We start from the raw sequence: 11,881 nt of genomic DNA, 5'->3' as shown, positions 1-11,881 counted from the left end.
GGGAGTGATGCCCAGGGTATTCCACCTGAACATGGAAGAGCTTCTTTCTTGTGACCAAGCGCTGGAACAGGCTGCCCAGGGAGGCTGTGGAGTGTCCCATTCTGGGGATATTCCAGAACCACCTGGGCACAATCCCTTTCTGGAGATATTCCAGAACCACCTGGGCACAATCCTGTGCCCTGTGCTCTGGGGTGACCCTGCTGGAGCACAGATGATCCTGGCTGTGGTCCCTTCCATCCTGACCCATCCTGTGGCTCTGTGGTGACCCTGTGGCCACCCAGCCCGGGCCCTGGGCTTGCCACCCGTCTGTGCCCATCCCCATCACCCTGCAGCCACACTCCCACAGCCCCTCCCTCGCTTTCAGGCCGCCGGGATCTCCCCATGTGTTGGAATGCTGGGGGACACAAGACGGACGATGGCTTTTAACGTATGAGGTTTGATGACAGGATGGAGCTTTGAAAGTGGAGTTTTGAGAATTAGGCTTAGATTGTGAGAAGAGTCAATCAAATGGGTTTATTGGAAAAAGAAAATATCATTAAACTTGTAAGAAGATATAATTATGTTATAATTATTTAATATGTAAAAATATAAATATAGATATATAAAACTATATATAATATATAATATATAATATATAATATATAATATATAATATATAATATATAATATATAATATATAATATATAATATATAATATATAATAAATAATATATAATATATATTATCTATTATATAATATATAATATATTATATATTATATTATATATAATATATAATATATAATTTATATTATATTATATTATATTATATTATATTATATTATATATATTATATTATATATAAGATAATATATTATATCATATGTATTATATATTATATCATATGTATTATGTAATATTTATGTAATATAAATATATAAAATATCGTTATATTTCTATAATTTAAATATCACTAAAAAATGTAAGAAGATCCAATCAAATGGGTTTATTGGAAAAAGAAAATATCATTAAACTTTGTAAGTAAGAGATGTTGTTACATGTATAAGTTTGTGCATGTGATTTTAACCTAATTATTGTAGTACACGTTACTAGTCTCCTTAAATTAGTATATAAGTGCTTTTTTTTTTTGCAATAAAGGACACCCATGCAACCCCCAGATATTTGAGGGTGGCAAGGGGCTGGTTTCCAGCCAGCTGAGCTACCAGAGGTCTGCTGGCTGCTCCAGGCACCCAGTTCTGCATCTCCTCCTCAGGAAAGAGCCTCACACCTCCCCTGGAAGTTTCAGAGCATTCAAATGACACTCAGCTGAAGCCCATCCCTCTTCCAGCTACAGCTGCTTTAAAATGGATTTAAGTCGAAGCTTTCTTGCTAAATTTGGTTTAGACTGGACAAAGTCCTTGAAAAAAATCTGACTGTACTCAGAAGCTTCTCTGCATTCACAGGAAAATTGACTGGCTGACCCGAAAGGTCTTTTCCATCTCTAATTTCTGTGGTTGTGTGATTCATCCCTCTTCTTTGAAAGTGTTTCCTACACGAATTGTCTCGTCAGAGGAAAAAAATATATACTAAATAATCTTTTTCCATTTCCTCTGCTCATTGTCAGAGCCTGGGAGAGGTGAGGGATGTGTGTGCTCCCACATGAACCCAGCAGTGGAAGAGAAAAGGCAAACCAGGACTCAGCTGAGCAGCAGAGGAGGAAGCTGCTCATGCCAGGTGGGGTAGGAGGAGTTGTGCTGGGACATCCTTCCTTCCTTCCCTGGAGCACAGCTGATCCTCTCTTTGTCAGATCAGGAGAAAACAGCGAGCTGGGGAGCAGAGCCACTCCCCAGGACAGAGCAATGGCCCATCCCAAGCGAGGAGAGGACATCCCTCAGCCTGCTGCTCCCAGGAGACCAAGTCACAGCTCCTCGGGGTGCTCCTGGGGCTCAGCATCCCTTACATCCTCCAGGAATTCCTCTCCTGAGAGCTTGCCCAGTTTCCTCTCAATCCTGCAGCAGGAGTTCTCGAGATAGCTGCTTGCAAGGGGCACAGCTTGTTTCAAATCTTGCTTCTGCCACCTGCACCTGAGGGCATGAAATGGGGTTTGGTCCCATTTGGTTCCCCAGTGTCTGTGTGGGAATTCTGCCAGGGGCATCACATAACCTCAGAAAGGAGGCAAAAACCTCCTGAGGTCAGTGAAGACAAGAGAAGAAAGTGCAGCTTTCCATCCTGCAGCCACCCTGCATGGGGAGGGAGCTGGGAATTAGCCCAGGACAGATCCCTTGTGGCCACCAGGCCCTGCTCAGCCCATCCCAGCCCCTGAGGCCTCCCCCAGTCCAGGGGGGAAGTTGTCCTATCCCCGTATCCCTCCTCTCTCTGGATTTCTGGTACCCCAGTGCTGGGGTTGTCTCCTCTCCCATGGCTCTCAGTGACTCCCTTGTCCTGAGGCACAAACTGAAGATCACCAAATTGTTCCTGTTTTTCCCTTGGATAATGCCTCCCAACCCAACCCATCATTCCTTTCCCACGTGTTCAGCGGTAGGCAGAGGGTGATGCTCCTGGAAAATATAAATATAACAAACCTGCTTTCAGCCTGTTTCTGCTTTAAAATTTGAGTGTGAGGTTGGAGGGAGGCTCACATGTGCTGGTTTCCAGAAAAGCAGGGCAGCTGCTGTGTTTTGGGGCTGGCACCCCACTTGAAGCCACCAACTTGATGAGAGGCAATGGGGGCAGAGCTGTCCCCAAAACGAGGGGCAGAGGGGAAAACAAAAGGGACAAACCCCTGCAGGAAGGCAAACTCAGCATCTGATCCTGGCTCGCTCTCCAGCGAGGTTTGGCCAGGGATTTGGGGATCAGAGGTGGTTTGAATGATAATTACCCATCTTCAGCTGTCACCCAGGAGGTGTTTGTGTGAAGAATTGTTGTGACCATAATATAGGACTTTCAGCTCCTTTTATTTCGTTGATTTAGTGGAGTTTCATTCTCTCTTTTCTCTCCTTTTCTGGAAGCACTATAAACCCAAAGTCCTCCAGCATCACCCCTCTCTACAAAATGCAGATTTATTTTTTTTTAAACAAAGACTAAAGCTGAAGTGCTTACAGTCAGGGAATCACCCAAGATTTGAACACTTGCCAGGTACCATTTCCACTCTTAAGAAGCAACAATCCTTTTTCCAGATGACATTCCAGGACATTGATTTTGTTTTTCTTTTCTCCAACATCGCTGCTACTCCAACAAAAGAGGGAAAATGGGTTTTCTTACACAGAGGAGGCAATCCAAGGAGGTGGAAAGCTGGACCTACACAAGCTGAGCTTTGAAATGAAAATCTGCCCTTTTAGGATTAACGAGGAGGGTGCTGATAAAACAAGGGAACAAATTTACAGAGGGAGACACCAGCCCTCAGCTGGCAGCCCACAAGTTGTGGGGCAGGATGCAAAAATCAGCCCCAGCTCCCACTCGGTGTGAGGTCAGGCTCCAGGCTCGCTGGGGTCCCTTCTGGCCCTAAAATCTATGAATCTATTGATGCTCTGAGGCTTAAAAAGCAGCAGCTGCTCCTAGGCAGCACCTAGTTCTCATAAGCATTTGGAATAATGGATCCATATTGTGCCAATGCATACTAATGTTAATAATATACATTTGCAGCACACAGTGTGATGGCTTTGGAGACACCCAGGTGTCAGATGGAATCAGTGTCACTGCCACACCGTACCAGGACTCTGCTGCAGGTCCCTCTTGGCTTCTCCAGAGGGAAGCTTTCCCTTCTTGGAAATTATTGTGGTTGTCCCTTGTGTTTCTATAGGGGAAATAAAAAAAAAAAAAAAAAGAGAGAGAATTATAAAGGGATTGTGGCAGGATTGGTGCCTGAGGTTTGCAGAGGGTTGGGATGGGGATGTGAGGGGGAACAAAGAGAGGAGCTGTGCCCCAGGAGCTCAGAGGTGCAGCCCCTCCCTGGGGATCTCCTCTCATGCACCAACACAAGGAAACCCAGAGCCAGGGCTGGGGCTGCCCCAGCTCGGTCCTGCTGAGGTCTGGACCAGTTGGACAAAGAATTTTTGAGCCAGAGACCTGAGCCTGCCTCTGCCGGGTTTAACCCCCTCAGATTTCAAGGCAAAGGGAAATTGCCTCTTTGGTTGTGTTTTGGGGTCCTGGGGGCACAGGAGGAGCAGGCTCCCCCCTCCAGCCCCACACCCACAAACCATGAGGGGAGAGGAGCACTCTGGGGTGCCAGGGGAAGCTTTGGGTGCTTTGTGAGGGTTTAGAGCACGTGGGGAACACCTTCACATCCACATATATACACACAGACACCTCATCTGCTCATAATTAGCATCAGCCTGGCCTAAAATCCCTGCCCAACTCCCCCGTTGTGCTGATATGAGCCCTCATGGGAAGCTGCCCGTGTCTTTATGGGAATTCAGGAGAGCAGCACTGCACCCAGCAAGTCCTCAACTGTTTAATGTTCATTATTCCAATTGCCCAGCCCTTCCCAGAGCTTGGGACAAGGGGATTTTGTCATCACCCAGGCACTGCAAGGGTTAAGGCTGTGCCTTGGGCTGATCCTTGGCCATCCCTTTGTGAGGAGTTACTTCCAATGGAAAAGCCTAACCTGTGTTCTTCTCCTGATGGTTTTATTTTTTTCCTCTTGCTATTTAAAAAAAATAATTTGATTTTTAAAAAATTAAAACCTATCAGAAATATTAAAAGGAAAAAAAAGGAAGAAAACAACAGCTTCCAAAGTCACAGGGACTCGGATCCCCTTTAAACCCTGCACAGCCCCACAGAGTACCCTGCTTCTGGATTTTCTGTCTTCCGGACACCCTGGGAAGCCCAAGACACCCAGATATCATCGGGGTACCCAGATATCGTGGGGATACCCCTCAATCAGAGCGGGTGAAGCCATTTTCGTGGTTCTGATGGCGATTAAGGGGGCAGGGGTGCATTTCCAGCGAGGAGAAGGGAGCGGGGCTGGAGGAGAGGGGAACGCAGGAGGGGAAAGCAGCGTGGCCCTGTGCCCAGGCGACAGTGACAGCCCGTGGCCGTGCCCGGGTGACAGTGACAGCCCCAGCACCCCAGCACAGCCGCACATTAGGCAGCCGATGAGGTTAGAGAGGTCCGGGGCAGCTTTCCCGTTCCCTGAGGCCATGGAGGAATCATCCCATCCCTGCCCAGCACAGGCACCACCCGCGCTGTGAAACCGCTGCTGGAGCCATCCAGGCCGAGCTCTGAGCCCCATCCCCGGGGCCAGGACACCCCCAGAAAGGGCTCTGTCCCCCGACCTGCTCGGAGAGACGCACAAACCTCACCCCCGATGTAAACCATGGGGCGCAGGGATGGTTCGGCTCCCCGGAGCTGGGGCCGCCACAGACGGCAGGGCCAGCGCCGTGGGTGCTGGGGGGGACGTGCGTGTGCAAGGCTCGCTTGGGTGTGTAACAGCGGCGTGGGGAGCGAGGATTTGGGGCGTGGGTGTGAGCAGGGGCCGCGCACACGCGTGGAGGAATGCGGGGAAGGGAAGGGAGATGCGGGAGGGGATGAGGAGGACAAAGAGCTCTGCGGGCGGACAGGGGGACACCCCCAGCCCCATCCTTGGAGGGGACACCCCGCAGGCGGCCCCTGCTCGCTGTGCTTTGGGTGTGCAAGCGTGTGAGCGCAGGAGCGTTCACACAAATAGCCGAGCATCGCCTCTCCGTGACACTCGGGGCTGCGTTATCGCCGTGAGCTCCCCCCACCTGCGCTGGCACCCGGCTTTTTGGGGTCGTTTTTAATCGTTTTTAAAGTGAAAAATAAAAAAATTTAAAAAACCACACTGAGATCCCTCCTGTCCCAACGGATCTTGGGGTCCTGGGCAGCGCAGCCCCTTCCCCTCAGGATGAAGGACTGGGGGTGTCTGATAATTCTGTGGAGGTGTTCCCCAATTTTCCAGTCTTTCTCCGAGAGAAGGGAAACGGGAATTGAGAGAAAAGCAGAGAGCGGCAGAGAGATCGGAAGGGAATGTTTGTGAAACGAGAGGGGGAAACGAAAAATAGAGCAGCAGAGGGTGTGGGGAGAGAGAAAGGAGGAGAGAGAAAGGGAGGAAGAATCGAGAGAGGAGAAGAGAAAGAATTGAGGGAGGGAAAAGGAAAGGGGAGAAATAAAAAAAAAAAAAGAAAATGAGGGAAAACGAGGGGGAAACAAAAGGAAACAGAAAAAAAAAATGAGAAAAACACGGGAAAAAATGTGAGAGAAATAGGTGGGAAAAGAAAAATAACAACAACAACAACAACAAAAAGAAATAAAAGAGAAAAATGGGGGGAAACACAGAAAAAGACAGAAATACAGAAAACCAGGAAAAATAAAGAAAAAGGGGAGAAAACAAAAAAGGAAAAAAATAAAATAAAAAAAGGAAAATCAAGGGGAGAAAAAAAGAAAATAAAAGAGGGGAAGATCGAGGCGGAGAGCACGAAGGCGATGGAGGATGGGGCAGGGCCGGAGGAGCCGCGCTGTTCAGCACCCTGGAGAGCGCCGCGGCTCCGGCGGGACCGGAGGGACCCCGGGGACACCGAGGGGGACGCGGCGGGGCCGGGGCCAGGCCCGGGGAGGGCTCGGCGGCACCGCCATCCCAGCGGGGCTCTCCGTGCCGGGGCTCAGCCCTGCCGCTGTCACCGCTGTCGCCGCTGTCACCTCCGTCCTGCCGGGGCTCCTGTGCCGCTCGGGACGGGCCGGGCAGGGAGCGGCGCTTTCCCCCTGCAGACCGCCCCGAGCCCCTCCCGGGGAGCTGCTCCCCCTCCGTGAGCTGCAGAGCGAAGGGTGCCAGCAAGGGAGGACCCGTGTGTGCCCCCAGTGTGTCCCCAGTGTGTCCCCAATGTGTCCCCGGTGTGTCCCCAGTGTGTCCCCGGTGTGTCCCCTGATGCGTCCCCCCGTCTGTCTCCGGTGTGTCCCTCTGTGTCCCCTCGTGTCCCCCCCCCATCCCGCCCGCCCTCCCCCTCCCCTTGCCCAAACAACCCCAGGGGAGGGAGGAGAGCCCCGAGGGGCGCATCCTCAGGGGGTCACCGCACTCCCCGACAGCTTTGGGGGTCCCGTGCGCTGGCTGAGCCCCCCCCAGCGCCCTGCTCAGCCCCGGGCCGAGCTCCCTTCCCCTCCCTGCCCCCTGTGCCCCCCGACCCCCCCCGCTGCCAGGGCGGGCTCCCCACGCACCGGGCTCGCTCCGTCCCGCCGCTGCCGCGCGGAGCTCCGCGGTTGCCGCCGGCTTTTCTCATGCAGATTCCCTCTTTCACACCTCCCAAACAAAAGCAAACGGGGGCATCGCCTCGCCGTGTCAACACACACGCTCATTAGCGGGGAGGCGGCGGGGGGAGCGGCTGGGAACGGCTCGAGCAGCCCCTCCGGGGGGGCGGTGGCATCGGCGGCGGGTTGGAGCGGGCCGGGGATCACCGGGGGAAATTTGGAGCGAGTTCTTTGCCGCATCCCCCGCCAGTCGCTAAGTTTGCGAAGGTGTGGGTTCGCCCGGCTCGTTGCTGGCAGCGCGGGATGCTCCCGGCCGGGCTGTGCCCACCCGTGGGACCCCAGCAGGGCCGGCTCAGGCGCGGGGAAGCGTCGGGGCGGTGGGAATGGGGGTCCCGGCATCGTGCTGCAGCCGGGGAGGGCTGGGGGTGCGATTAAAGCCTCGCCAATTATCGCAACGCGCGGAGGAAATAAAAAAAAGAGTCTGGTTAAAATGGCTGTGGAGAAGGATGGGGGATGTGGAAAGGTTGAGGGGAGAAGGGAAAGCAGCACCTGGCTCGGCGCTGGCTGCCCCCAGACCCAGGAGCGGCAGCCCCGGCCGGGGTCCCGCGGCTCTCGGGGCTCTCGGGACCGCGCTGCGCACCGAGCCCGCACCGACGGCTCTGCGAGCTCCGCCAGCCGCCTCTCTGCCCCTCCTCGAGATGTCTGTGTCTTCACTTTGGTTTGGAATTTATTTATTTTCCTTTTTTTATTATTATTATTTTTACTGATGGTGTGGTTTTGTTTTGCTTTTTTCCCGTTAAAGGGCCTCGAACGCGCCCGGTCCCGCTCCGCCTCTCCCGGCGCTTCTCCCCGCCGCTCGTTTTGTGCCTTTTCTCCCACCGAAACCCCGCGCCGGAGCTCGGAGGGAAGGAAACAAAAATTCGTTAAAACGAAGTAAAAAGGGTAAAACCCCGAATTTTAAACCCCCCGGCTGTTGGTTTGTATTTATCCGCGGTGCGGCTGCAGGGCTTGGTTTGTTTGTTTTCTTTTTCACACCCCCCGGCGTTTCCAGCGGCACCGAGGGCAGCGAGGAGCTGGGGCATCCCCGGGCACCTTCCCGGGCCCCTTTTTGGGCTGGGGAGGAGGAGGAGGAGGAGAAGGAGCTGCGGGTGGGGGGCGTGGGGGCTGCGGGGGCTTTGTGCGGGCCGGGGGGGCCGCATTGTTCACTCGCTGTGCACGCCCGCGCTCACACTCACACTCGCACTCACACTCACACTCACACTCACACTCACCTCGTGTCCCCCCCCGCCCCAATAACACGGAAATTTCCATGTCCCAGCTGCCTTCCCCTTTTAACCTTGGTATTAATTTAGGACGGATCTTTTTAAACAGCCCTGTAATGCATTCAGACGCTGCTGGAGGTTTATCTTTTTTTCTTCTTCTTCTTTTTTTCCCCCTTTTTTTTTTTTTTTTTTTTTTTTTTTTTTTTTTTTTTTGTACCGTGGGTTATATTTACACCCAAAACAAAATAATTACACTTTTGTTGGCGAGAGAAAGCTGGCGATTAGACTGTGGCTCTTTGCAGCAAAACCCTTTCTCAGTGGTACACCAGGACAATTTTTCACGGCTGGGTGAAATCAGACGCGGGAGGTAATGAATCCTGTGAGCTATTTAAATTTACAATTTGTAACGCAGTCACTCAGAAACGCCTATGGCCCGGCGAGGAGATGCTTGCTGGGTTTGTTTAATGTTAAAATCTGCCCCGTCCCCGCTCTTAGCAGGGGAAAGGAGGGGAGCGCGGGGAGCAGCGGAGCCGCCGCCTCCCTCGGCGCGCCCGGGCTCGGCATCCTCGGCATCCTCGACCCCGCCGTGATCACCGCCTACAACCCCAAAAATAGTTGGGAATATCTACGGAGTCGGCGGCGGAGCATCCGAACAGATAGATAATTAATTACAAAACACAGGGGGAATATGCAAACCGCGTATTACAAATTCTACAGGGCTTAACTGATTGGAAACAGATTATTATCTTGTTTGTCTTTTGTCTGTTTCACTTATCCCTCTGCCGTCTGTTGTGTTGTAAGTTGATACACTTTATTCTTGAAAGGGGATTTTTTTTTTCCCCTTTAATAATATAGTAAATTCCATCAACATCTTGTATAAGCGACGCTGCTTCTCCACGCATTACCCTGTTAAGACACAAAAGGTTTATTAGTTACATATAGGCGGTCTTATGGGCCCTGAATTACCATCTGTTACCGTGGGGGAATGTGGCTGGGGGGAGATTCTTGGGGCTCGGGGTGGCTTTTCCCCTTGGATTTATTTATTCCTCGGCTTTCAAACGAAAAAGGAGCCGGAGGCGGCGGCGGGGAGCAGGGGACGGGGTGGGGGTCCCCGGGTGGGGGTGGGGGGGACAGAGGGTGGCGGGGAGGGGACCCACGGGGGTGCGTGGGCACAAACAGAGCGCGGGTGCCGCTCCCGCAGCCAGCACGGGGTGTCCATGCAGCCCGGACTATCCATGGGTTATCCACGGGGTACCCATGGGTTATCCATGGGGTATCCATGGGTTATCCACGGGGTACAGCCGCGCTCCGCTCTCGGTGTCGGCCCTGGCAGCCCTGCCGGGACACGCGTGTGCCCGCGGCTCTCCAGCCCCTCGACATCCCCGCCGTGCCCGAGCGGGGCCTGCCCGGTGCTCCCGATGCCCTGAGCCCGTTCCTGTGCGGGATCCTGCCCCGAAATCCTGCAGGATGAGCTGGGAGCGGGCCCTGCACATCCCACAAATCCTGCTCGTGCCCGCACATCCCCGAACACCCCGAACATCCCTCTACATCCCCGCACATCCCCGAACATCCCGCACATCCCACAAATCCTGCTCGTGCCCGCACATCCCCGAACATCCCGCACATCCCCGAACACCCCGAACATCCCTCTACATCCCCGCACATCCCGCACATCCCGCACATCCCGCACATCCCAAATTCCCCAGGAGCGCCCTGGGAATGCCGCAAACTTGTGCAGAGCGCGGCCGCGATCGGCCCCGGGTCCGGTCCCTCCTCCTCCTCCTCCTTCCCGTGCCTTCGATTTCTTGCCCGTTTTTCCCCTTTTAAACTCGTTGCAGTTTTCATTTCCTTTCTTCTCTCTTCCGTGGCTTTTTCTCCTTCTTTCTTTGTTTTCTTTTCTTCCTCCTCCTCTTCCTTGCTCCCTCTCTCTGGCGCTTTTCCTTCGCCCTTCCCTTTTGGTTTCCATTCTTTTCTATTCTAGCCGTTCTTTCTGTATTTTTCTTCCCTCCATTTATTTTTCCTTTTTCCTTCTTTTTCCTTCATTTCCCCCCATCTTCTTCCTTGCCTTCTTTATTTCTGTGTAATTTTTTTCGTTCATTTATTTCTTCTTTCTTTGCTTCTTCGCTTTTCTCTTTTTTTTTTTCTTCGTTTTTCTGTGGTTTTCCTCTGCCTCTTCTTAGTTCCTTCCTTTTTCGTTTCCGTTAATTTATTTTTCCTCATTCTCTCTCTCTTTTTTCCTTTCCCTTTCTCTATCCCTTTTTGTCCTGCATACATTTTCTCCTTTTCCTCCTGCGCTTTTTCTCTTTTTATTTCCCTTTTCCTTCTCTTTTATTTTTCCTCCCCGAATCTCTTCTCTGTGTGTATTGTCTCATTTCGATTCTCCCTCTTTCCACAAACATCCCAACGTACAAAACCTGCTCCCCTTCCCGCCGATGGAGGATTTGTTGAGATTTTGACATGGGGCTTTTCTGGGTTTTCTTTTTGTTGTTTGGGTTTTTTGGGGTTTTTTTTGCCACTACCCGGAGAATTTCCCAGCACCAGGAGGCTCCACAGCCACGGGTTATTTCGGGCCGGAGAGGGGGAAAATATATATATTTTTTTAAGTATATATTTTTAATATAAAAATACAGGGATTGTGATTATAGAAAATGAAGGGGAATGGGAAGGAATGTTCGGCCTTCACCTGCCCCGCCGCTTTCCTCCTCCTCCTCCTCCTTCCCGCACGGTCGGACCCCAACCCGAAACCCTCGGGGAAGGGAGGCAGAGCTGCCCCAGGATGGATTTTCCTCCCGAAACCCTCGGGGAAGGGAGGCAGAGCTGCCCCAGGATGGATTTTCCTCCCGAAACCCTCGGGGAAGGGAGGCAGCGCTGCCCCGGCCCCAGGATGGATTTTCCTCCCCAAACCGGCGGGGAAGGGAGGCAGCGCTGCCCCAGGATGGATTTTCCTCCCCAAACCGGCGGGGAAGGGAGGCAGCGCTGCCCCAGGATGGATTTTCCTCCCCAAACCGGCGGGGAAGGGAGGCAGAGCTGCCCCAGGATGGATTTTCCTCCCCAAACCGGCGGGGAAGGGAGGCAGAGCTGCCCCAGGATGGATTTTCCTCCCGAAACCCTCGGGGAACGGAGGCAGAGCTGCCCCAGAATGGATTTTCCTCCCGAAACCCTCGGGGAACGGAGGCAGAGCTGCCCCGGCCCCAAGCTGGATCTTCCCCCCGAGCCCCCCGAGCCCCGGCGCTGCCCCGTCCCCGCCGCGGGGTCTCGGCTCCGCCGCACCTGGAATTAAAGAGAAATCTCAGTGTGGGAGGGGGCGCGGCCGCCGCCCCCCGGGACTGCCCGGCCCCGCTGCCCCCGCCGGGCCCGGGGACAAAGCCGGGGAGCTCGGGGGGGCCGCATACCTCCGGGGGAACTTTTCATGCGCTCCGCTGCGGGAGGGAGCCCCCGGACCCC

The sequence above is a fragment of the Melospiza melodia genome, chromosome 20, assembly GCF_035770615.1.
Source record: "Melospiza melodia melodia isolate bMelMel2 chromosome 20, bMelMel2.pri, whole genome shotgun sequence".
Classification (NCBI taxonomy): domain Eukaryota; kingdom Metazoa; phylum Chordata; class Aves; order Passeriformes; family Passerellidae; genus Melospiza; species Melospiza melodia.
This window is presented reverse-complemented; position numbering follows the sequence as displayed.